The following is a 22803-nucleotide window of genomic DNA, read 5'->3' on the forward strand; positions in this document are numbered from 1 at the left end:
CTGGCCGGGCCACCTCTAGACTTGTGAGCTTCATGAGCCCGCGGAGTCTGGCTGTGCTACGCCAGCTGGGATTGCAGTGGGAACAATGGCCACTAAGAGTCTTGACGCATCTTTACAAATGTAAGGAGGGCAACGATGCTCATGCTGATGATTGTAACAGCAGCACAAACGCCTCTTGAGAAGTAACTGGATCACACCCTGGGAATCCACGTCTGGGATATTTATGACAGTGGGACAGCCAAGGACAGGAGGTCATCAAAAGGATTCTCCACGGAATTCCACACACACGAGGGTCCCTCCTCTGGATGCATCGCTGCATCCGTTCACCTGAAGGCAGAGATCGAACCTTAAAGAAGGTGTTTACAAAGTTGGAGATGTTGCCCGGATGGTGTGGCTCAGTGACTGAGCATCGACCTATGAACCAGAAGGTCACGTTTTGATTCCCAGGTCAGGGCACATGCCCAGGTTGTGGGCTCGATCCCCAGTAGGGGGCGTGCAGGAGGCAGCTGATCCATGATTCTCTCTCCTCACTGATGTTTCTCTCTCACTCTCACCCTCTCCCTTCCTCTCTGAAATCAATAAAAATAAGTAAACAAATAAATAATGGTAACCCAGATCGTGAATACCCAAGAGGGAGGTAGGCCAGCGTTCCCATGTGTATTCTATCACAGCAGTGTAACAGGTGGGAGCACCGCTGAGCACCCGCACAGCACGGGCTGGGGCCGCTGAACTGGAACAATACTCGGTAAAAGCCTCTATTCCCCAGACACTGGGGATCCAGCAGGAAGGAGGGATTGAGAACGCTGGAACTCACACGCTATGGAGAGCTATTAAGAGAGATTATACTCTGGATTTAACTTAAGTATAATTGAGTCCAACAAACGACAGATTAAAAAAAAATTCTCTAAGTATGAATATCCAAGTTACACACTTAAGTAGATGCAAACAAAGCTACAAAACAAAATCACATCAGCTCAGCCTCCCGCCGACAGAGGGCGACAGATATGGGACAAGGCCCTTCCACTCTCACCATAGAGTCCTTGGTTAAAAGTGGCCATCTTGCGGGGTCCTCCCTCTGGGAAACCGCCGCCTTCTCCCATCACTCAGCATCCCATCTGCCGACTGCTGTCCCTCTTCTTGACTTAAGCTGTGGGCTCCCTGAGGGCAGGCTGCACACGGCGGACACTGAGCACGTGTTTGGCAGGTGGGGCGGGAGTGACTTCCCCCTGAAAGTCCTGAACAAGGTAAACATTTCCCTCTGGACCAAAGTGGGCAGGAATGCGGGGGCCAAAGGCTGCCGCCCTGTAAACTCCCAGGACCCTGGCCTCCCAGCCTCCTCCCTCCCTTAGGGACACTGGGCTCCACGCCCCAATCCTGGAACTGAGTCCTGGCTGGCAAAGGGGGCAGGTGCCACCTGGAGGGAGTGAGAGAGGAGTCCCTCTCACTGGCAAGGAGGGGCTCTGGCCAGCACGGGGCTGGGAGGCTGGGAGGCGGGTGAGGCAGAGCTTGCGAGGGAGGCTGCCACTTCCCCCAGCCCTTCACCGCCTCCCCTCTGCCTCCCTGCGCCCTCCCCACCTCCCACTCAGAACCAGTGACTAACCGCTCGCGTTTCTCTGACTTGCGTCACCCAGCAGAGCGGGCGGTGGCTTTTACAGCTAATTCTTTCAGGGGCTGTAAGTGACATTCTTAAGTGACATTCCCTGTCTCGGAGCCGCACACCCTCTGACTCTCCCCCTCAATCTTTCCTCCTCTCGCCCTCGCTCAGGTCCCACTTCCGGGGCCTGCTGGGGAGACCAGGAGAGGCTTTCCTGCCCGCTGACCCCCGGGAGACCCAACAGGGGCAGCCCCTCGAAGGTGCCCCTCCCCCTGCAAGAGGATGCCCAGGCCGCACGGAAGTCTGGAAGCCACTCCTGGGCCCCTTCCCCCTTCCCACCCTCCCTCCCTCTCATCCTCCCTCCCTCCCCTCTGTGAACATTTTCTAAACATCAGCCAAGCGCCAGCCCCAAGTACAAAGTAGCAAGCAACACAAACATAGTTTCTGCCCTGGAAGTGACGGGTAGAGAGGGAGGTCCACTGTGATCCATTGTGAACTGGCTACTGTAACACCATCGCATCTGCTACAGCCTGAAAGCTACAGGACCTATTACAGGCCTTCAGTAGGCACCGCAGCTCACCTGGGGGAGGAGAGATGATCACCGGGGGCTTCTAGGAGCTGGTGTTGACCAAGTGAGGATGAGATGTGGTAAGAAGGGGGTAGGGAAGGGGCACCAATAAAACCAAAAAAACAATCATGATGGTTAGAATATAACAGAAAAAGGGAAGGAGTGAGACAGCTCAAGCTGAGCCACGGCAACCATCTGGGGGGGGGGACCCCAGTTCCCTCCTCCATAAATAAGGGAGTCGGGCCAGATCACCTCTAAAATCCCCTCTAGCTATCGACCCAAGATGGACATGAAAGTGAATAAGAAATAAATCTTTGCTGTGCTAAGCAACTGAGATTTGGGTGTTGTTTGTTACTGCAGCGTGGACTTACGCTGACTGATACATGTATGCCACAGATAAGGAAACCGGGGCTGCGATGAGTGAACTGACTTGCCTCACAAACAGCAAGAGAGTGGCCGACCGGAGTTGGTTTGGGGGGTGCTCTCTGACCCTAAGGTCAATGATGCAAAACTGTTCTGAATCTTGAGCTCTGCCTGTTTGGTCTTGTCCCCAGTCCCTAGGACCCCGGCTTCTGCCAGGAAAGAACGTATTGAACAGTCAGGACCTGACTCTCTCCACTGAGTTGAAACTTTCGGGAGGCTTGGGACATGCCATCACAGTCAAAGCTCATGCCATCGTACTCTGCCTCAGTTTCCCTACTAGTGGCAGAACAGAGAAGACTGCTGAGGTCACCATCCCTTGCGACTCTTCTATGTAGGGCTGTGAGCGGAGACAGCCCGGGAATCCCAGAAGAACCAAATGGCGTCTTGAGCAGGAGAGGCCCGAGGTCCAGCCCTCAGGGAATCACACCTCCCTTGGCCTCACTCCTGACGACCAGGTAGCTCTAGCGAAGCCCCGAAGGGCTGGGAAGGCTGGGAATGATGACCAAAGGAGCTCAGTGACAGGAAGTAGGCTGGGCCTTAGAGAGAGGGCCGTGTGCAGCGTAGATGTGCCCCTTAGGAGAGGAACAGATCCAGCTCCATCGCTTGGAGGGAGGTAAAAATAGCCCAGAATCACTGCTCTTGGCTTGGGCTGCTGGGCCGAGACCTAATGGAGGGCTTGGGTGCACCGCACAGCAGCCTCGCCCTGGCCCGAGCCTGCATAATGGTCTCCTGGGCAGCCTGTCAGACCTGTGGTCACTGAGAAATGTTCTCTGTAGGTGCCGCTGGGTTCACTCAGCCGTCCCCAGCAATCCCAGCGAGCCAGAGCGGCGAGATGGCTGTGAGCTCCGGCCTCGGGGTACCCCGGCTCCCCAAAGGAGCACGGGCAGGCCAGGCGGGAGCTGGTGTAAACCCAGCATCCACCAGGTGCCAGGCCCGCCCTGGACGCCTCATCCACTTCAATCACTGAGGTGTCACAGCCTCCCTGCTGGATGGATGCTGTTTTCATTCTGCAGATGAGGAAACTGAGGCTCAGGAGACAAGGAGCCTAGCACAGGGCCTGCCAAGCATGATGACTCACAAAAAGAGCAGATCTCACTATTGTCACTGCCATCCTCATCGTCATCATTTGGAAAACCCAGACCTCACAGGCTCCCCCGGTAATCGCCACATCCCTCCTCGGAGACATCAGCAGCCTCTAGATCAGGTGGGGACCTTGGTTCTGCCAAGGGCCATCTGGATATTGATAACATCATTCGTGGGCCGTACAAAATGATCACCTTGAACATGAGCCTGACATACTGGGTCCAACGTTTAATTAACTCCCCCTAATGCCGTGACAGGGCCAGACCCAAGGGTTCCATGGAACCTCCAGAAGGGATGCGACCTTGCCATCATCTTGGCTTTGACTCAGGCACCTATGTCTGACCTCTGGCCTCTGCGCTGTAAGACGATGATGTGTGTTTCCAGCCCCCGGGCTGTGGTCGTCTGTTACAGCAGCCACAGGAAACGCCTGATGCCAGCGTGAGGAGGCAGCACGGGGAGGACTTCTCCCTGCACCAACGCATTCATGCTGGCCTTCCTGCAGGGAGCGAGGCTGTGCGAGGACGGTTACTGGGATGAAGCTATGGGGCTCATGGGAATAAGGAGAAGCCAGATGGGGAAGCTCCGTTTCCTGGCCCGACAGCACTCGCCAGACATCCTTTAGCTGTCCCGCGGAAGCTCGCCACGGACCAACCCTCCCTGAGAGGGTGGGGCTGATTCGGGATCGTGTCCAGGCCACGTGAGGTCAGATTCAGGGACCAGCCAGGCAGACAGCTGCCCGCACCATTCTCTACGAGCTTTCCTAGGGGCATCACACACTCCCATCTCCTTCCCATCACTCGGCTTCCAGAAGATGAGGTGGGTCGAGAGGAATGGGCCGGGATCGGGGGCCTCCTAGACCTCAGGGCCACGGAGATGTCCACGGCCGGATCCGACTTGTCTCCACTGGAACACTCCCACCCCGCACCGCCCACAGGTCTCCCTCACGGGAATGCTATTCTATTAAGATTTCTCACTTTCCTTATCTGATCTAATTTTGTCCCCACCCAATCAATGAAACAAAGGCTCGGGAAGTTAACTGACTGCAAAGCCAAGGCTAGCATCCAGCTTTCCTCATCCCAGCCCCACAGGCTGCACACACACCACACTGCCGCCCACGTCCAGCAAAAGAACGCGAATCCAAACCTAATGGCGAGGCTCTGAGACAGACAGGAGCCCAAGCCCGGCTCGTGGCAGAACCGCGGTCACGTCCTCGTGCCTCGGTGTCCCCATCACAAAAGGAAACCTCACGAGGAAGCAGAGGACAGAGCCCCCGCTAGTGGCAGCGGCCAGAGTCAGGAGCCACCCCGCTGCGTTCCAGCCTGGAAACCGGCGGAGGAAAACAGACATTCCCAGAGTTGTTTCGCACCGAACGCCTCAGAGCGGGATGTGGTGTGAGCACCGCTCTCAGGCTCGTGAGCGGCTCTGGATCGCCTGTCAGGGAGCTGGGAGCCGAGCCGGTTTTAATTGCCCTGCCTCTCACTTTCCTGTGCAGAAGCATGATCCATTAGCGTTTCGAAAGGCGGGACGGCGGTGTGTGTAACACGGAGCCCTTCCCTGTACTGCATTAGGTCCTACTAATTATAGGGGAACGTTTGGAGCGAGAGTGTCAGCTTGTCATCGGGCGGCTTGTAATTCAGGATTTGAATTCACAGACGGGAAGGGGACTCTGACAGAAACTGCGCGGAGCTGGGCTCGGCGGGCCTCCGCCTCCCTGGCTCCAGCAGCATGCAGAGCGCTGATCATTGCTCCGCCCGCTCCTGTGGGCATCCCTCCTCTCCCTTCCCCACAAGGGCAAGACTGGAGGAAGGGCCATGGGGCAGGGGAGGGGAGGGGACAGCAAACCACAGCGGCTGCAAAACTGGAAGCGCAAAACCCCCCTTGCGGACCCATCCGCCCTCCTGTTTCATTCCCTCCCCAGTTACTGAGATTCTGGACGTGGTGTTTAAAGAGAGTCGGGTTCCAAAGGATTGATGTTCTTGGGACTTCTTGGAAATTGCAATCTGCTTTGATTCAAGACGATGGATATTTCAGGGGCGCCCTACTGTGTGCTCTGCTTTGATTCAAGGCGACAGATATTTCAGGGGCGCCTACTGTGTGCAGCGGGACGGGGATCTGGCGTGGAGACTGGCTAATAGTGTGGGCTCTGGAACTTACCAGACGTGGGCTCTAGTCAACAAGCCTGGGCCTCTGACTCCTCATCTGTAAAATGGGAGCAGAGGGGGCATCACAAGGTGGAGAGAGAGAGTATTTGTGAAGGAGCTGAGAAGGAGCCTAGCACTGGTAACGCAGCCAACGACGCTTAGCGGTCATGACGGCCACGAAGCAGACAGCCTGGCGGGCAAACAGGCATTGGAGGGAGGGCCCCTCGCCTGGCAGGGCAATCACCCGGCTACTCCAATTTCTCATAACTATTTGCTTCAGAGCAATGCACTTCACCTCTCACTTTATCCCCCAAAACTCATGACCATTCCCCGCTTTCAAGATAACCCCTCTCTCTGCCAAGGGGAAGCAGGAAACAGCCCATCTGGACAGAAGAGGATCCACATTCAACGTCTCCTTCCCTTGGCCGAGTCCTCCCCTCGCCAGCCCAGCTGCCCAAAGCAAAGGATTTCCTGAGGGTCTGGCCACCGGCAGTGGGCTGGCCGGGAAGGCACGCCGGTTGCTTCAGCCACATTCCACTTTAGCCCCCGGAGAAACCTGGGGTGGCCACAGTCCTGCGTCCCTAACCTGACTGTCTTCAGTCACTGTTAGGTCTGAATGTTTGTGTCAGCCCCAAATTCATGTTTTGAAATCCTGACCCAACATGATGGTGTTAGGAGGGGGGTCCTCAGGAGGCGATTGGGCTGTGAGGGTGGTGCCCTCATGAATGGGGTTAGCGCCCTTACACGAGGGACGCCAGCGGCTCCCTCGCCCTCCCACTGTGTTGGGGCCACAGCAAGAAGACAGCGGTTTATGAACCAGGAAGCAGACCTCACCAGACACAGAGCCCGCCGCGCTGGCCCCTGACCGCCAGCCGCCAGCCTGCCGAGCACTGAGAGAGAGACGTCTGGTGCTTCTAAGCTGCCCGTCTGTGGTGTTTCATTACAGCAGCCTGAACAGACGAAGGCAGCCCCCCAGGTGTCAATGGTCCCTGCATCCCAGTGAGTGCCACTCGCCCCTCCAGCCCAGCCTTCCTCCTGAGTCCAACCTCAGAGCCAACTGCGTCCCGATGGCTCCTTCTCCCACCCAACTGTGCGAAGCATGTTCCCCTCGGACGGCTCCCCGCCCACCCACCCCCTCCCAGCACTGTTTACTCCCTCTCCCGGATGGCGCCCCCATGGCACCCCTGACTCACACTCTCGCTCACACTGTCATTCATCAAGGCCTCTGTGTGGGGTTGGAAATGTCTTCCACGTCATTTCTCTCCTCGCATCCTAGCCCACCACTGTCGCATCTGCGCCCTGCGGCACTCAACGCCTTCCGAGCCAGCCCCACTGCAGACTCGCTGTGTCCCAGGCCCGGTCCCGGCCCCTGTCACCGATGCCCCTCCCAATGGCAAGGTGCCCACCGTTGGTCCTGTGCTCCACCTGACAACCCAGGGCTCACAGAAGCCACGCATTTCCCGTTTCTACGAATAAGTAACAGAGCACCCGAACACGCAGCGCCTTGGAACAATGATGACTGTGACCCCTTACGGTCCGGGTTGGGACCCAGGGGGTCCTTCTGTGGGTCGTACCTGGGGCCACTCGTGGGCCGCAGCCAGCTGACAGGTCACCTGCAGCTGGAAGGTCACCTCGCTCGCCCGTCTGGCGGTTGGCGCTGGCCATGAGGGGGCACCTTGGCCCCTCACAGGGGTGCTCGCCCTCCAGCAGGCTACACTAGCTTCCGTTCACGGTGGTCTCAGGGCAGCATTCCAAGAGAGTGAAAAGCAAGAGCTACAAGGTCCCTGAGGCACAGACTCCAGACGCCCCGAGTGACACTGCCACCATGTTCTGTTGGTCGAACAGGCCCACAGTATAAAAGGGATGGAGAGGCGCAGTCCGTCCCTTAACGGGAGGAGCGGCAACATCCGGTTGCAAAAGGGGCCCAGGGAGGCCTGGCTCACGAGGGCCTCTGTGACATGAGCTCCCACGCCATGGGCCGGCCCATGGTCACGCCTTTGGAACCCCAGGCAGGATGTGAGCGAGGTCTTCTGATGCCAGTTTCCTCTCCTTCCACACCTGCTCCAGTCTTGCTTCCCGCCAAGAGGAAGCCACCGTGGGTGGGTCACCAGGAGCAGTCAGGGTGACACTTCCGCCTGAGCTGTGCCGCCCTCGGTGACAGGGGCTGGTGACTGGCCAGCACCCCTCCTCCCAGCTCTGGCTGGGACAGCAGCCGCCAGCCCCCCTTCCCACCGGCAGCGTCCAGCTTGGCTTCGGCAGCAGCGTAATGCAGGGCCCAGCGCTCCCCCAGGCCCCCGGCTCCATTAAGGAGCTGATTAAAGTTTGATGCTCCCATTTAACACCTATTAGCAAACGCAGGGCCCTCCTGCCAGGAGCGAGGACTTGGAAGAGGGGCCTCCCCAGCTCCCAGCAGCGGCCTTCCTGCCAAGGTGGCAAACCATTAGACGGAAGGAATGTGGAGCAGAGGTGAGCAGGGGAGGGAGGGCCAGCCAGCTTCCCGGAGCCCCAAAGTGGGCCTGAGAGCTCGAGTCCTCAAGTTCCAGTGCCCCTCCCTGGGCCGCGGGTCTGGGCCGGGGATGAGAGAGCACAGCCAGGAACCCGCAGCCCTGAGAAAGGTGAGGGGCCCCGCCTCCCCCCTGCCTGCCACCAGGCAGAGATCTCCATTGTCCAAGACCAGGAGAAGATGGGAGAGACTGTAACCAGGATATGACACTCCAGTGGAAAGACCTGGCTCCCTGTGCCCGAGGTCAGCCATGGAACGCCCCTCCCAGACCCCCAAGGGGAAGGGGACCGGGAGAAAGGGAAAGCCCTCAGTTCAGCGAACACAGCAGAATGAAACCTGCACCGGAGCCCCGGCCCTCAGGACGTGCCCAACTCCCTTTCATGGCTCATACGGGCTTCCCGTCCACCGCACCCTCTCTCCGCCTCACTTCCCACCTGCCCCCACAAGCCAGTCCCTCCACACGTCCCACCTCCCACCTCCCACCATCCTGCTGTCACCTGGGCTCCACCTCCCTCCGCCTAGACGGCCCGCCTCCCCTACCCCAGCTTGTGGTCCCAGTGAAAATACCATAGATACAGCCACCGGGTCCAGCGAAGCCTTCCCTGGTACCCCTTCCTCTGTGCCGGGGTCTGCGAACTACGGCCCAAATGCAGCCGGCCACCGGCTTTTCTAGGGACACCCAGCTGAGAATGGTTGTTACATTTTTTAAAAAATATATATTTTTATTGATTTCAGAGCGGAAGGGAGAGGGAGAGAGAGAAACATCAATGATGAGAGAGAATCATTGATAGGCTGCCTCCTGCATGTCCCCTACTGGGGATTGAGCCCACAACCTGGGCATGTGCCCTTGACCGGAATCGAACCCGTGACCCCTCACTCCACAGGCCGGCGCTCTATCCACTGAGCCAAATTGGCTAGGGCGGTTGTTACATTTTAAAGGGTTTGTAAAGAATCAAAAGAAGAAGAATACATTAGGGAACGTGAAAATGAGGAGGAATTTTATTCAGCTCTGTCCCTTGGGCCTGGCCTGTTCCAGTGCCGAGCAATAGTACACACTCAATGTTCCGTTCCCACCAGAAACACCTCCTCGCCTATCAGCAGTGGAAGTATCTGCTGGAGACATTTCCCAAAGCAGAGAGCAAACTCCCACCTACAGACAGATAAACCGCACGCTAAGGGGGTGAGCTGACTGCCTCAGCTCATTGGGGTAGAGGGGGCAGAGCAGAGACTCAAATCCAGACCCTCCCCTGCACACGTGGCACTACCTTCACCTCGTGCAAAGACACCCCACCCCGCAGAGGGGCCGGGAGCCCGCTGGCGAGGGGAGCTGGGACTCCTTCGCATCAGAGTCCCGGGACCAGGAGCAGCTCCGCGAGCATGTTTGTTGCGTGGGGTTTATAAGCAGCATTTGTCTAATAAAGTAATTTCTGAACATCTCACAGCCCCTAATTACTTGTCACAATAATGTGAGGCATCTCCGTGCGCGTGTTTTTCCCATCACTGGCACGCAGCGGGAGCTCCTGGGCCTGGGAGGCGGAGACAAATATAGCCACTCGCTTACTCACCCGTTGGGTTGCCTGAACGCACAACAGTACACGTCGCCACGCCAACACACGCCAAGCCCACACACATGCGCACGGGGAGCGACGCTGTTGGCACCACATGGCGTCACTGATGCTTCCTGGACCAGCCCTAACTTGGAAAGAAGCTTGGGTTGGTCCCGCACGGAGCCAACTGGCCACAACTGGGACCCTCCATGGAAAGGCAGATTTGGGGGTGACAAGGACAGGCATCGAATGACCCCACTCCAGGACACTTCCCCAGGTGAGGACGCATTCGCTCCTGAGGTCGCCATAGGTTCCACGTGCAAGGCGTTCTGTACCTAGGAATGCCCCACCCATCCCTTGGGGGCCTCCAGGGGCATGGCGGGAGGCACAGCTCTCACGCGGCATTTCCAGGGCTGCCCTCACACTCAACCCCTGCCTTTCCTGAGGGGCTGATGCCGGGTTCCGTCACCATCTCCGCCTCCTGGGAGAACCAGTAGCAGGACCACGAGGGGGGTGACATATGTGGTCTCAATTCTTTCCTTTCCGGTGTGCCCCATGTCCCCCGGTCTCCCTAACTCCCAGCACCAGAGCCCTGACCAGAACCTTCCCACATCACAGTCTGGAGGCCCCGATATAAAGTGCTCTAGAGAGAACATGTGTGTGTGTGTGTGTGTGTGTGTGTGTGTGTGTGTGTGTGTGGCCCCAAATTTTCTAGAAACCAGCCCCACCCTAGACCAGCAGGAAAATGCTTGCTCCAGGCAAACGCCCTTACCTCTCCTGGTCTTGCTCAAAGGGCCCCTTTCGCCTGCAAGGTTCCAGGCGGACACAGAACTAGAATATCTGGCTGGGTGCTATCTGTCCAGCTCATCCCAGTAGGGGTGCATTCATTCGTTCACTCACTCACTCACAGGACCCGTGCCTTCTGAGGTCATTCTGTGAAACGCGGGGCTCGTGTGTGGTCACAGCGACGCCCGGAGCCCAGCTGTGTTGCTCACATACAACGGCGCTTGCCGAGCATGGAGACGGATGGGACGAGGCTTTGGAGACTAGGGCAGTGAGGCCAGGTCTCTCCAGCACAGATGTCTCCCTTACGGACCCTGATTCCCAGCCCTCTGCCCGGCCACCGAGGTCCCCTGGCCAGTGGCTTTCTTCCCTGGTTATTCCAGAAGACCACCTTTTTCTTTTCTTCATTCCCTCCCGCTCCCTCTACCCCCTGACCAAGCTCGTTTCCCTCGGGCCCTTGGCAAGCCTGGGAATCAAAGCAGACTATGGAGTGAGCCCAACCTGGGCTGAACTCGCATCTCTCTGAGTCCGAGCTGTGGAACCTCTCTCTCCTCAGTGTCTCCGTCTGTACGATGGGACTATGGGGTCTGTAAATCTCTCTCAAAGGGACACCTGTCATTTCGGCCAGCCCATAATCCATCCTCCTATCTTCTGCTGTCAACACCATGATTTTCCTTTGAGGAAACCCCATCACTCTCACTCCTAGTCCATGCGGTTTACATGGGCAGCGGCTGCCTCGCCACAAGTGTACAAGGAGCCCCGGGCCTGGCCACGGTGCTTGGTTCAGGAAGGGCCATGTGACCCAGGCCAAGCCGACGACAGTCAGCCCCGGGCTTCTGCTGAAGGGCGCTTCCCTGGGAACTGCTGCAAAGGTAGGATACACGTCGAGAGCTGCTGGTGGCCACCTTTGCCTGAGCGTGAACCAAAGCAGCAGAAACCAGAACCAAGAACTGGAGAGAAACTGCCGTCGGACATTATGCAAGAACGTGCATGTGGCCCTGCCTGAATTCACCCTTGAACTTCCCAATGACACGAGCCAATCCATGGCCTCCCAGCTCGTCTGAGTTGGGTTCTTTCCCCGGCAACGGAAAGTCCTGACTAATCCCATTACCTCGGGGCCTTCGTCAGAATCCAATGAAACAGCATACACAATCACCTCGCTGGCTGCTGGCACGGAAGAGGAACTCATTAAATATTAGTCACCTTCCCAACAAGAGGAGGGAGGGAAAGTGCCAGTGGACACAGACTGAGAGCAAGAGAGCTGGATCATCAGCAGGGCCCGAGCCGGGGGGCGCCTAGAAGGGATGAGATCAAAGCCGGGGCGCAAGGCGTAGCTGTAGCCTCGCTGTGGAGGAGCCGGCTTCCTGGGAAGCTCAGAAAGGTTGAGGGGGAGGAGGAAGGGCGAGGGACTTGCAGCAGGCAGCTCAGTCTCCTCGAGCTTGAGGCTGGGGTCCTCTCTGAGGGGGCACATGGGTGGCTCGGGGTCTGGAGGACAGCAGAGAAGGGTCGGGTCATGCTGTCACGGCCGGGAGAAAGGGGGAGGTGCTGCCTAGCAGAGGGCCTGTTCCACGCGGACTCAGGCCTTTTTCCTGGAACATTTCTTTCGCTCTCATTCTGTCTCTCCAAGGGTCTTGGAAAGAAGGCACTGCAGCTCGCTTCCCTGGAGAAGGGCTCAGGGACCCGAGCCCGGGAACCACCGCCTCCAAACACGCAGCCCTGTCTGCAGAGAATTCCTGTTGCCCCTTCCCCACCCCCACCTCCGTCCTGCCTCTGCAGGAAGAAGAGAAATCGCTCCTCAATAAAGCCACTCTTCCCTTAAGCTCTGTCTCTGCTCATGGGGTTCACCCGTCTGCAGTAGCACCCCCCAATCCAACGGCCTCCTTCCCCCCAACTGCTCACCTGAAGTCACCCGGGAAATCCTACTTGGCACTCAAGGCCAGACCCAAGGCAAGTCTTTCCGGAGGCCCGGCTCAGCCTCCCCCTCCGTCCTCTGAGCCGGAAACAGGCACGGTTTTTGTAGAGGTCCACGCAGTACGCAGTTTACGCTGGTTGCCCTCACCAGCCACCGCTCAGCTCTGCAGGTGAGGAGCGAAGCAGCCACAGACAACACGTGAACAAGCAAGCGTGGCCGTGGCTAATAAACCTTTGTTTATGGACAACGAAATGTGCACTTTATTTAATGTTCACGTGTCATGAAATCTTCTTTTGATTTTCTCCAACAATTTGGAAACGTGACATCATTCTTAGCTGCCGGGCTGTACAGAGACCGCGGCAGGCCCGTGGGCGGTGATCTGCCAACCGCGGCTCATCGGAGTGACCAGCAAGGACGGCCGCTCACCAATCCCTGCTCCACCTGAGAGCGGCTGCTTCCTCCTCCAGTCACTGTTCCCGCCTTATCCGCGCGCAGGGTTGTCCTTGTTTTATAATTCACAAAACAGGAGTTTCAGAGAGGTTTTGTGACTTGCCTTAGCGCATCCAGCTCACTGGATTCCAACCCAGCTCAGTCTTCCCCGCTCCTTCTACTTCAGCCAGCTCTCCCCGAGCCCCTCAGCCTCCTGAGCCTCCTGCCTGCACGCCTCACACCCTCTGATTGCTTGTCTGTAACCTGGACTTATTCCCTGCAGAGTGTAAGCTGCCTGCGGGCAGCACTGTGTCTGGTTTATACCCTTATGCCTGCGGAGCCCTAAGCCAGCCCATGTTAGCCGGGGCCAGCCCATGTTAGCCACTCAACAAGGCAGGTACTCCTTTAAATGCAAGACCACAAACCACAAACCACCCGCAGCACGGCCCAGGAATCCTAGCATGCCTTTCTAGAAATTTCTCTCTCTCTCCAAGATGATTATTGAATACCTCCTCTTCTCTCCATATCCTTCTCCATCCCCTGCTCCCCAAGGCCCCCCCCGAGGCTGTGAAACATATGCATTTGCACAAGCACTTCTTGTGTGCCTTCCGGCAGAGTGAGCTCTTTGGGGGCGAGAAAGGACGGGTCTGTTTTGCTCAGGGCTGGATCCCCACCATCTGGCAGGGGGCACAGAGCAGGTGCTCACTACCTATGTTTTGAGGCACTAAGAACACCCAGAGTCCCCCAGAACTTCTGCCAAATCTCTTTCCTTACACTTCCATCCCTGCAACTCTCTCCCCTGCATCCCAGAGGGCGCCCTCCTGGTCCAGGTCCCCAGGGACCCTGGGAATCCTGCGGGAAACACCCTCCCCCCTCTGCTGCCCCAGCACAAGCGCCAGGGACTGCCGACATCAGAGCCTCTTCCGGGCCTCGGGCCTCGGGAGTGTTCTTTAACTTGGGAGTCGAGTGGCCCTGGAAACCAGCAGTGCAATTACAGGGCTTTTACACACTCCACGGTGCTCATGTCCCCGGGGCCTGCAGCGGCCGGGATGGTGTTAGGCCGCCAGGGAGGGTGTGGGAGCCTTTCCAGCTAACGCAGGGCCCGCCAGGGGGGGCAGCTCAGGCCCAGAGTGGATCCCAGGTTCCAAGTCAGAACCTGGAACTGGCTGGGGGTGGAGGGTCTCCACCAGGGTCAGCTGGGGGTCGGGTGGGGGCACTGGCCTCAACATGAAGCCCAGGTTTGGTGGAGAATCCAGAGCTGGCCCTGCTGGCGGCATACGCGGGGAGGCATCGCAGCCCGGCACGCTGTCCATCACACAGTCTGAGACCCTGCAAAGCCCTCTCCGTCCCTGGGCCTGTCCCCTTCCTGTCACGACTGTGCCTGTCACATCCCGGAGTGGGTGCCCCGCCCTGGTTTGCTGAGTGAAGACACGGCCCAGGAGAGGCAGGCGGGTCTGCAATGCAAGGGGTAGGAAAGGGGTCCCCAAAGTCTACCTCCCGTCTGGCCTGGATGTCACAGGCTGGTGACTAGGATGGCCATATGGTGCCACCAGGAGCTCGGCTGCCCGAGGGCAGAGCTGAGGGGCCATTCCTCCATCGCTGAGCTCCTCCCCCAAAAGCACGGGGTGTCGGGGCTGGAAGGGACTTCAGGGGTCTCCCAGGCCCACTTCCTAAACTGAAACTGCAGGAAGCGGATGCTCAGAGCTCCCGTGTGGCCTCTGCCACCCCAGCAGGACGGCACGTGCAAGGGGCTCTCCACCCCCGCTCCACCCTCCTCACTGCAGGAGCAGCTCTGACCCCGGGCGTGGGGCAGGCAGGGCATCTGCATTTTTAACCAGCCCTCTGAGCTGCTGAGACAGCCTTTCCGCCGCTGGTGGGAAGAGGCGGCTGGATGTGCTCCGTTCTCCATAAATGATTAACAGCCTACAAACCCCGAGCCACGCAGCGCTGAGAACCCGTCCTTCCTCAGCCCTTCCCTGGTGTCAGGTGTGGATGGCTCTGGAAGTACGAGCAGGGGCAGAGGCCCCCCTCAAGCTCTCCCTGGCTGGGAAGGCGATGTCCCTCCGATGGGGCAGGAGCCTCAGAAGCCACCACCCACCAGGGTGAATGTGTCCCAGCTTCAATGCTTGGGGACAATGCCCCCCACAGCTCACAGCCCCACACGGGGAGGAGGGTGGAACCCAAGGCGAGGCCCTGCGCTGGGCAGGGGGAGGAGGGGAAGCCCTTAGCAGGCCGGGTCTCAGTGAATTCCCATGACCCTCCCATGGGGTGGCTCCTACCGCCCCATTTCACAGATGAGGAAACTGGGGTTCTGAGAGATGCAGTGGCTCCCCCGGGTCATCCATCTGGCACACAGCAATGTCCAGGGTTGTTCCAGGGCCGGTATTCTCAGCTCACCACCCCCCGCCCCCCCGCCAACCCCGAGGCCCGAGGCAGTGGTCCCCATTCTGAATGATGAGGCTACAAAGTGCACGTTCCCCTCCCAGGGCGTCAGCGCAGAGGCTGAGGCAGCCGAGACGGGGGAAGGAAAACTATGGATGCTGATCCCAGTGGAGCCTGGAGGGTTGCATCTAGATCCCCCTCTGCCATGCCCCCCCATATCCGGCTGTGAACCAGGACAGGCAGAGCCTGCAACCCTAAAGTGCTCGATGAAAGCCCATTAATTACCCTCCTGGCAAGGCCCGACCTGGGCAGCGCGGGGTGAGCGGTCATAAATCTCTGTTCGGCGCTCAGCTCTGCTCCGCCGCCCTCTGAGGGTGCCGGGGCTCCAGCAGCCACAGGAGAGGCCTGGGGCGGAGCGGGGGTGTCCTGACCCCTCGGCACCCCAGCTCTTCTCTCCAGACTCGGCAGCAGGAAGCAGGAAGGACACCTGGGCTGTTCGTATCCAGGGCGCCTGGGGAAGCCCACACCTCAGTTAAGGACCGTCCCAGGCCCCCGGCAGGGACTCAGGCAGGTGCTGGGCTGGTCTCATCCAGAAATGGGCTGGTGACAGCTCAGACCCCTCCCAGGCCGCCATTCTAGGAGACCTATGGTGGGGGAGCACGCGTGGCAGAGGGGGTGATCTAGATGGTTCTCATTCATGAGACTCAGTGTCCCTTTTGGGAGGAACTAACATTTCTAGAGTCACCGCCGAGATCCAGGTACCCTGCGTGCTCTACTCCAATGAATCCCCTTAAAGGCCCCACAAGGCCAGTCCCGTCATGATCCCCATTTTGCAGAGGTGAAAACTGAGGCTCACCAAAGTAAAATGACTTCCCTAGAATTGCAGCTCTGTAACTCACAGACTTAGCTATCAAGATCCCTTTTGGACTAGGACAGAATGTAAGGAAGTAGCAGTAACACAGACAGAGGTGGAGCCAAACCCAGGGCTGTCCCCTACTTTCTTCCTCCACTCACTGGCTCTCAGAGGGGACGGGGCAGCATCTAGGGGAGTGTCATAGCTGGGGGAGTGGGATGTCGCTGGCTTCTCGTGGGGAGAAGCCAGGGATGCTGCTAACATTCCACACAGTAAGCAGGACAGCCTCCCACGAGGCAAGATCAGCCGGCCCACAGTGCAAACGGCACCGCAGCTGAGAAGTGCCGGCGGCCAGCCCCTGGAAGCAAACGCACTGTTCCCGGCCCTCACTGCGTCCCGGCCCTCACTGCACAGCCTCTGCGGCAGGGCCAGCGTGGGCCAGCGCGTCCCACCCAAAGTGTCCTGTGGGTGCACGGGGTGTGAATGGCTACTGTGGAGGAGTAGGAAGTGGGGTGGTTCTCATTCATGGGAGTTTGGGAAACCATGGGCTTCACCAACCAAGGTGGCTTCAGTGCGGGACTTCTCAGTGCGTCTGTGTGGTCAGGGTTTATAAGTCAGCCTGCCTAGACTGAGTCCCGGTTATCCAATCCAGCGCTAGTCTGGTGTGAACGTGTGGGTACCACAGAGATGAGAATCCAGTCAGTTCCATTAAGTGCGAGAGATGAGCCAACGCGATCCTGGTGGGCGTGCCCGGCCAGTCCTGAGGCCTGCAGAGCAGAGCGGGGCCTCCGGGAAGAAGGAAGCGGGCGTGGACAGAGCCTCCCCCGCCTAGAGCGCCAGCCTGCCCTCCCTGCCGCCTGCCCTCCAGACCTGACCTGCTGGCCAGCCCCCAGATGTGGACGCTCCTGGCGATCCATCTCTATCTGTCCTCCCGGCTCTGCTTCTCTGGTTGAGCTCTGCCTGGTGCAATTTGTGTCACGGTCACAATCTCCACAGGATTCGAGCTTCAGGCAATTCCCACAGACCTGGCCAGTGGGGCCTTGCAGTCAAGGAGCACCTCTTGGGGTTCCTGTTGGGCTGCACTCCCTCACTCCCTTTCTCTCTCTCTCTCTCTCTCTCTCTCAGACTTTGAGCCAAGCAAACTGGGCAAGCTGAGCATAAGGAACCCTGAGCTCCTTAGGACGGTGAGCGTGACCGTGCGCTCCCAGGAGGGTGGAGTGCCTCCCTCCCCCTTACGGTCTTGGCTGCTCGCATCAGGTCAGGTTGGGCCTGGATGTTTGGTCTCGGTCAACACCTAGTCCGCAAGGCAGAGCTCACAGCCTGGCCCTGGGGAGGAGAGGGTTCCTGCAGATGCCTGCCCACAGAGGGTGGTGGGTGTCCAATCGGCACCAGCCCTCCCCCGGCCCCCATGACGAGCCGCGCTAGAAGAGGCCTCCTACTATATAAGGTATGAGCAATGTTGCAAACCACTCAAAATGTTCCGCTGTTGCCAAAAGTGCCAGGCGCTCTCCTAGGCCCGCGGCCACCCTACAGGGAACAGCCCGCGTTTACAAACCCCGGTCCTTGCCTCGCCCAGGCTCCCGCCCGTGGCCCAGCTGTCCTTCCCAAGAGCGGCGTTTGGAGAGTGGCTGGCACAGTCACCGCCAGCTGGTGCCTCTCAGGGTGTTCCTGACACGCAGCCTGGGCCCAGGCAGCCACTCCTGGGTGGGAGGGGGACAGGAGACGCTGTGCTACCTAAGGACCACGGGGGGGGGGGGGGGGGTGCAGGGGGCGGCTCACGGAGCACTGAAACCAGGACCTGTGGGGAACTCCGCAGCTAAGGAGCGTAGACAGGTGTGTCTCTCTCCGGGCCGTGGCTTTTCTGTCTTTCTATCCGTCACTCTCTTTCTGCACACACACGTGCACACACACACCTTCCTAGGCTCAGCTCCCCGTAGCAATCCCCTCACACTGGACAACAGCCGAGGACCAGGGAGAAACACAAGCCCCTTCACGGGACAGAACATAGACCGTGGCTGACCCCGTAAAGCGCAGGCAGTTTGCACGTGAAAGAGCCACTCGGCCCCACTCGATCCTACTTGTCCTGCCTCACAGCGCTGGTTCTCCAACACTGGGGACACCGGAACACCAGGACAGCGGGTTAACACAGCGCTGCCGGCCCCCCGAGCTTCAGGTCAGCAAGCATGTGCATTTTCAGCAAGTGCCCGCCCGGGGAGGGTGCCGCTGCTGCTGCTCCAGGGGCCTCGCATCGCTGCTGAGGTGAGTGAACTGGCCCCGCAGCCGGCCTGATCAGAACCCAGCGAAGGCGTGTGCTGGGCGAGGCAGATGCCGACGGAGAGCCTGCCAGCGCCAGGCTCTCTGACAGCTGCAGGAAGTGACAGTTGACAGCCGGAGAGCAAAGAGACAGCAAACTATAAAAAGCCAACCGAGCACTCAACAAGCAGAGCCGTCTGAAGCCACCTCAGTGGGACCGGTTAGGAGCCCCTAAATAACCCCGAGGACGACTCTCCGGACGTCTCGGAGAGGCCTGAGAGCCCCAGCGGAGGCCCTGGGATCCGAAGGCGGCCACACTGAGCCTGCTGAGGAGGGCAGGGAAACAGAAAATTAATTTCGTAAAAACAATCGACACCTAATTGGTTGGCAATAAAGTCATCTGGTGCTCAATGGATTATAAACTTGACAATCTGGAAAATTTTGCTCTGTGTACTAATTCATTTCCCTCATTACTCAGGGTTTCACTGTGCAACCACACGCAGGCACACGTATAAATCTCATAAAAATCCTATCCCTCACGCCAACTGCTCCCATGCTCGGCTCTCACCCTAAACATCATTTCCTTCTCAACCCTCAAGGTTCAGTCCCCAGTGAAAGCCCCCTTAGATGTGCCTCTGACACCTTTAATTGTTCGAACTCTGACTCCTCGCCAGAATGGGAGCTCTGAGAGGGAAGTGGGCTGTGACTGCCTTTTTTCTGGGTGCTTCCATTGCCTAACGGAGTCAAGCACAGTAGGTGCTCAGTTAATGGGTGCTGGCTGCACGGATACCCCATACACGGCGCTTTTCCTTCCCGCTCTCGCGCAGCCACCCCCACTACCTGCTTTACAAGAAGAAAATGTAGGTCGAGGAGCACAGAGCACATGCCTCCAGGCAGCCCCACATTGTGAGGCTTGTGTAACGTGTGCTTATTCCCGCCAGCGAGGGAGCCGACGTCCTCCGGAGGGAGAGAGCGTGGTCCCTCCAGCTTGGGGTTTCATCAGTTGCATATTCTGGGTGGAGGGCGATGCAAACTCAATTAGCTCCTTCCCCTCCAGTCCGCGCCCCTGACTGCTCCTAATGAAGCCGCCCTCTACCCTCCGCCCCTCCCAGACCAACACACAAGCCCCTGGTCCTCTGCTCCGAACCCACCACCCTGTGGAGGCCAGGCCGGCACTGCTGGCCCAGAACACCGGCGCAGAGAAAATGGAGCACAGAGAAAACCTCTTTCCACCACTGATCCATTTGCCTGTAAATGAGGAGAATTATGCGGGTCAGCCTGGGCTAGTCATTAGCTTAGCAGCAACCCCGAATGCTGGTAGGGGAGTAGAGAACTGCTCCCTCCCATCGGCCAAGCAGGGCTCCAGGCCGCCCTGCCACACTCCCGGCCTGACCTCCCAGCCTCCTCTCCCCTCCAACTCCACCGCAGCCCTGAGCACAGGACTCCACTTCTTGCCAGCTCTGCAGGACTCCACGGCTCGGGGAGAACCCCACCAGTACAGACCTGCACGCGGGGAAAGACTGGCAGCTGCCTCAGCCCATGACGATGGTCTTTCTCATTTCTTTCTGGGCCGGATTCAAGCGGGTTATGATTCTCCCCAAACTTCCACCCCGAAGGTCTTTCCCAGGGGCATCGCTCTCTGCAAAGTGGTCGTTTTTCCTACTTACCACCCGGATCCCAGAGGCACCCTTCCTTCCCCCCGTGTAAGTCAGGGTGTCCTAGATTATGCCACGGCAACACACCCCTAGAACCTTGTTGGCTCTCGGCCACGAAAGAGTACTTCCCGCCGGCTAGTGTTGGATGTGGCCACAGGGCAGTAGCAGCCCGGATCCGAGAAGCCGCAGGCGGGAGGAGTGGCCCCTGCGGGGGACCCCGGTCCTCGCGGCCGAAGGGCAGTGAACTGGCAGGAGCACACACTGGCTTTTACAGCTTCTTTATGGGCGGAAGCAAGTCACGTGGCCACGCTCAGGCTCAAACGTGCAGGGATCTGTCCTCCTTCCCCGGGAAGAGGGCTACTGAGAAGAACACCAAGACTGGGGAGGGCTCCCGGGGAAAACACAGGTCAATGTGACCTCACCTACGGGGTTTCCTCATTTCATGGGGGTAGCCCTCCAGCTTCTGCCTGCTGATGATCACTCTCAGTGCCTTTTTGCATTTTGCCAAGAACTTGAAAGTATTGTCATGGAGAACGTTAGTCTGATGTAAGGTCCTCTGCCATTCTCTGAAACCAGAAACCCCTTGAAATATCTGTTATACAAACTGAGCTGCATCCCCGTCAGTTTCCCATGTATCTCAGCCCTGGAAACCCAGCCTTCCAGATTTCTAGTCTGTATCTGGTGAGCAATTCGATGCCCTTCCAGGTAAATCCATTGGGTGTGGATTAGCCGTAGCGAGGACTGCTGCTTATAACCAAGGGCTGGGACTAACACCTCGGGTTTCTATTGACCGTCTGCTGCTCACAGCGCGACACATGGCAGCTTCAAAGGCCTCTCACTGGCCATCCGTCGCTCCCCCTGGATGGAAACATCACCCAGATCACTGCCGCCTTTCATTTCTCACTTTTTAAATGAAGAACTTGACTTCCAATATCCTAGTTTCACAATGATCATATGGCTGCACATGGCTGAGTGTCTTCCTTCCTGATACCACTAAGGGATTTTACCCCCTGGCCTGGGCACTGCTTCCCTAACCTCTTCACTCTCGTCCTATCTACTGGTCAGAACCCCTCTCCTCTGCGTCAGCTCTGAGAATCTGCAACATCCTCACCAGACCACCGGCCTTATTCCCCACCCGTGCACACACACCCCCGGTGCCCACTCACAGACACACTCCTTCCATAGCCAGCAAAGGCAGATGTTCCAAACTTTCCACCCGTCCCTCCCAGCGACAGGCAGAGGAGAATTCCAGACAACGAGTAAAGGCGCTGTACTTGGCACAGGGTGTACGGGGTGTCTGACACCAGACGTCAGAAGAGAGAACACTGTGAAAGCAGGAAGCTGATCCGGGGAATTTCAGGAAGTCCCTGTGAGCTCATTTGGCTGTACACTGTCCAATCATTTTCAAATTCCAAACCAAGTGCTGTACTTGTTAATGAGAACCTTAATGACCCTTTCGTTTACTCGGTGCAGACCAATTCATAAAACATTCATACTCCATTATCCGGGATTTCCTCTGTGTCTCGGATGCGAATCTCTCTCTCCTGGGAGAGACTAAGAATGGGAATGGGCAAAGGTTTTTTAAACTGGGTTCCTGGATCTCTCCTCCTGCTAGTCAAGGAGAGATGAAGATGAGAATGGATTTTGATAGTAGACAGACCTAAAGTTAAGTCTCCATTCGGCTTCTTACTAATTTTGTGGCTTTGGGCAAGTCACTCATGAATAACAATAGCTAACACAGATAGAGCATTAAGATCTGTGTGTTGCCCTAACCGGTGTGGTTCAGTGGATAGAGCGTCGGCCTGCGGACTGAAGGGTCCAGGTTCGATTCCGGTCAAGGGCATGTACCTTGGTTGTGGGCACATCCCCAGTAGAGGGTGTGCAGGAGGCAGCTCATCGATGTTTCTAACTCTCTATCCTTCTCCCTTCCTCTCTGTAAAAAATCAATAAAATATATTTTAAAAATAATTTTGAAAAGAGCTGTGTGTTACTCAAATGCTTTAAATGTTTCCTTTCACTTCATCCTTATCTCCACCCATTGGGGCAGTACTATTATTGCTATTTCACAGATGAGAAAACAACATCATCACGTCAGCCAAGCCCTGCCACGGAGAACAGCCTTTCTTCATGGTGTCTGGTCCTTGGTTTATGCACGCGGCGCATCAGATGAAAGCAGCAGCGGTTTGCAGCTGTACGTCTCACTGGATGGTTGCACGGATCTGGCGGCATCAATTCTGGCTTCTAAGCTTGGGTCCTGGGCCTTTGGGAAATTCTGCGAGCTTGTGAGTTTGTTGGTGTGCTGTCTTCGTTTTCTGTTGCTGAGCATGCATTGCCACAAGTTTGGTGGCTTAAAATAGCTCACGTTTATTATCTCACCATTCCCGGGCCGAGCCCACCACACTTCAGGAGGTCCTCCGCTCAGGGCCTCGGGGAAATCAAGGTGTCAGCCAGGTGTCCTCTGCAGGAGGCTTGACTCGGGGCAGATCCACTTCCGGTCTCTCTCGGGTTGTTGGCAGAGTTAATTTCCCTGTGGCCATGTGAGGAAGGTCCCTGTTCTATTGGCTGTGAGCTGGGGCCACTACTATCTCCTAGAGACGGCTTCTGGGTCCTTGCCACATGGCCTTCTCTCCAAGATGGCAGTGTGCTCCTTTGAGTCCAGCAGGAGGGCATCTGCAAT

At 57.7% G+C, this 22803-nt stretch overlaps 1 pseudogene; it reads left to right on the forward strand.

The window, feature by feature from the left end:
- Positions 1–22803, forward strand: part of LOC118679286 — a 40432-nt pseudogene that overhangs the window by 7204 nt on the left and 10425 nt on the right.

The sequence above is a fragment of the Myotis myotis genome, unplaced genomic scaffold (genome assembly GCF_014108235.1).
Source record: "Myotis myotis isolate mMyoMyo1 unplaced genomic scaffold, mMyoMyo1.p scaffold_m19_p_23, whole genome shotgun sequence".
Taxonomy (NCBI): Eukaryota; Metazoa; Chordata; class Mammalia; order Chiroptera; family Vespertilionidae; genus Myotis; species Myotis myotis.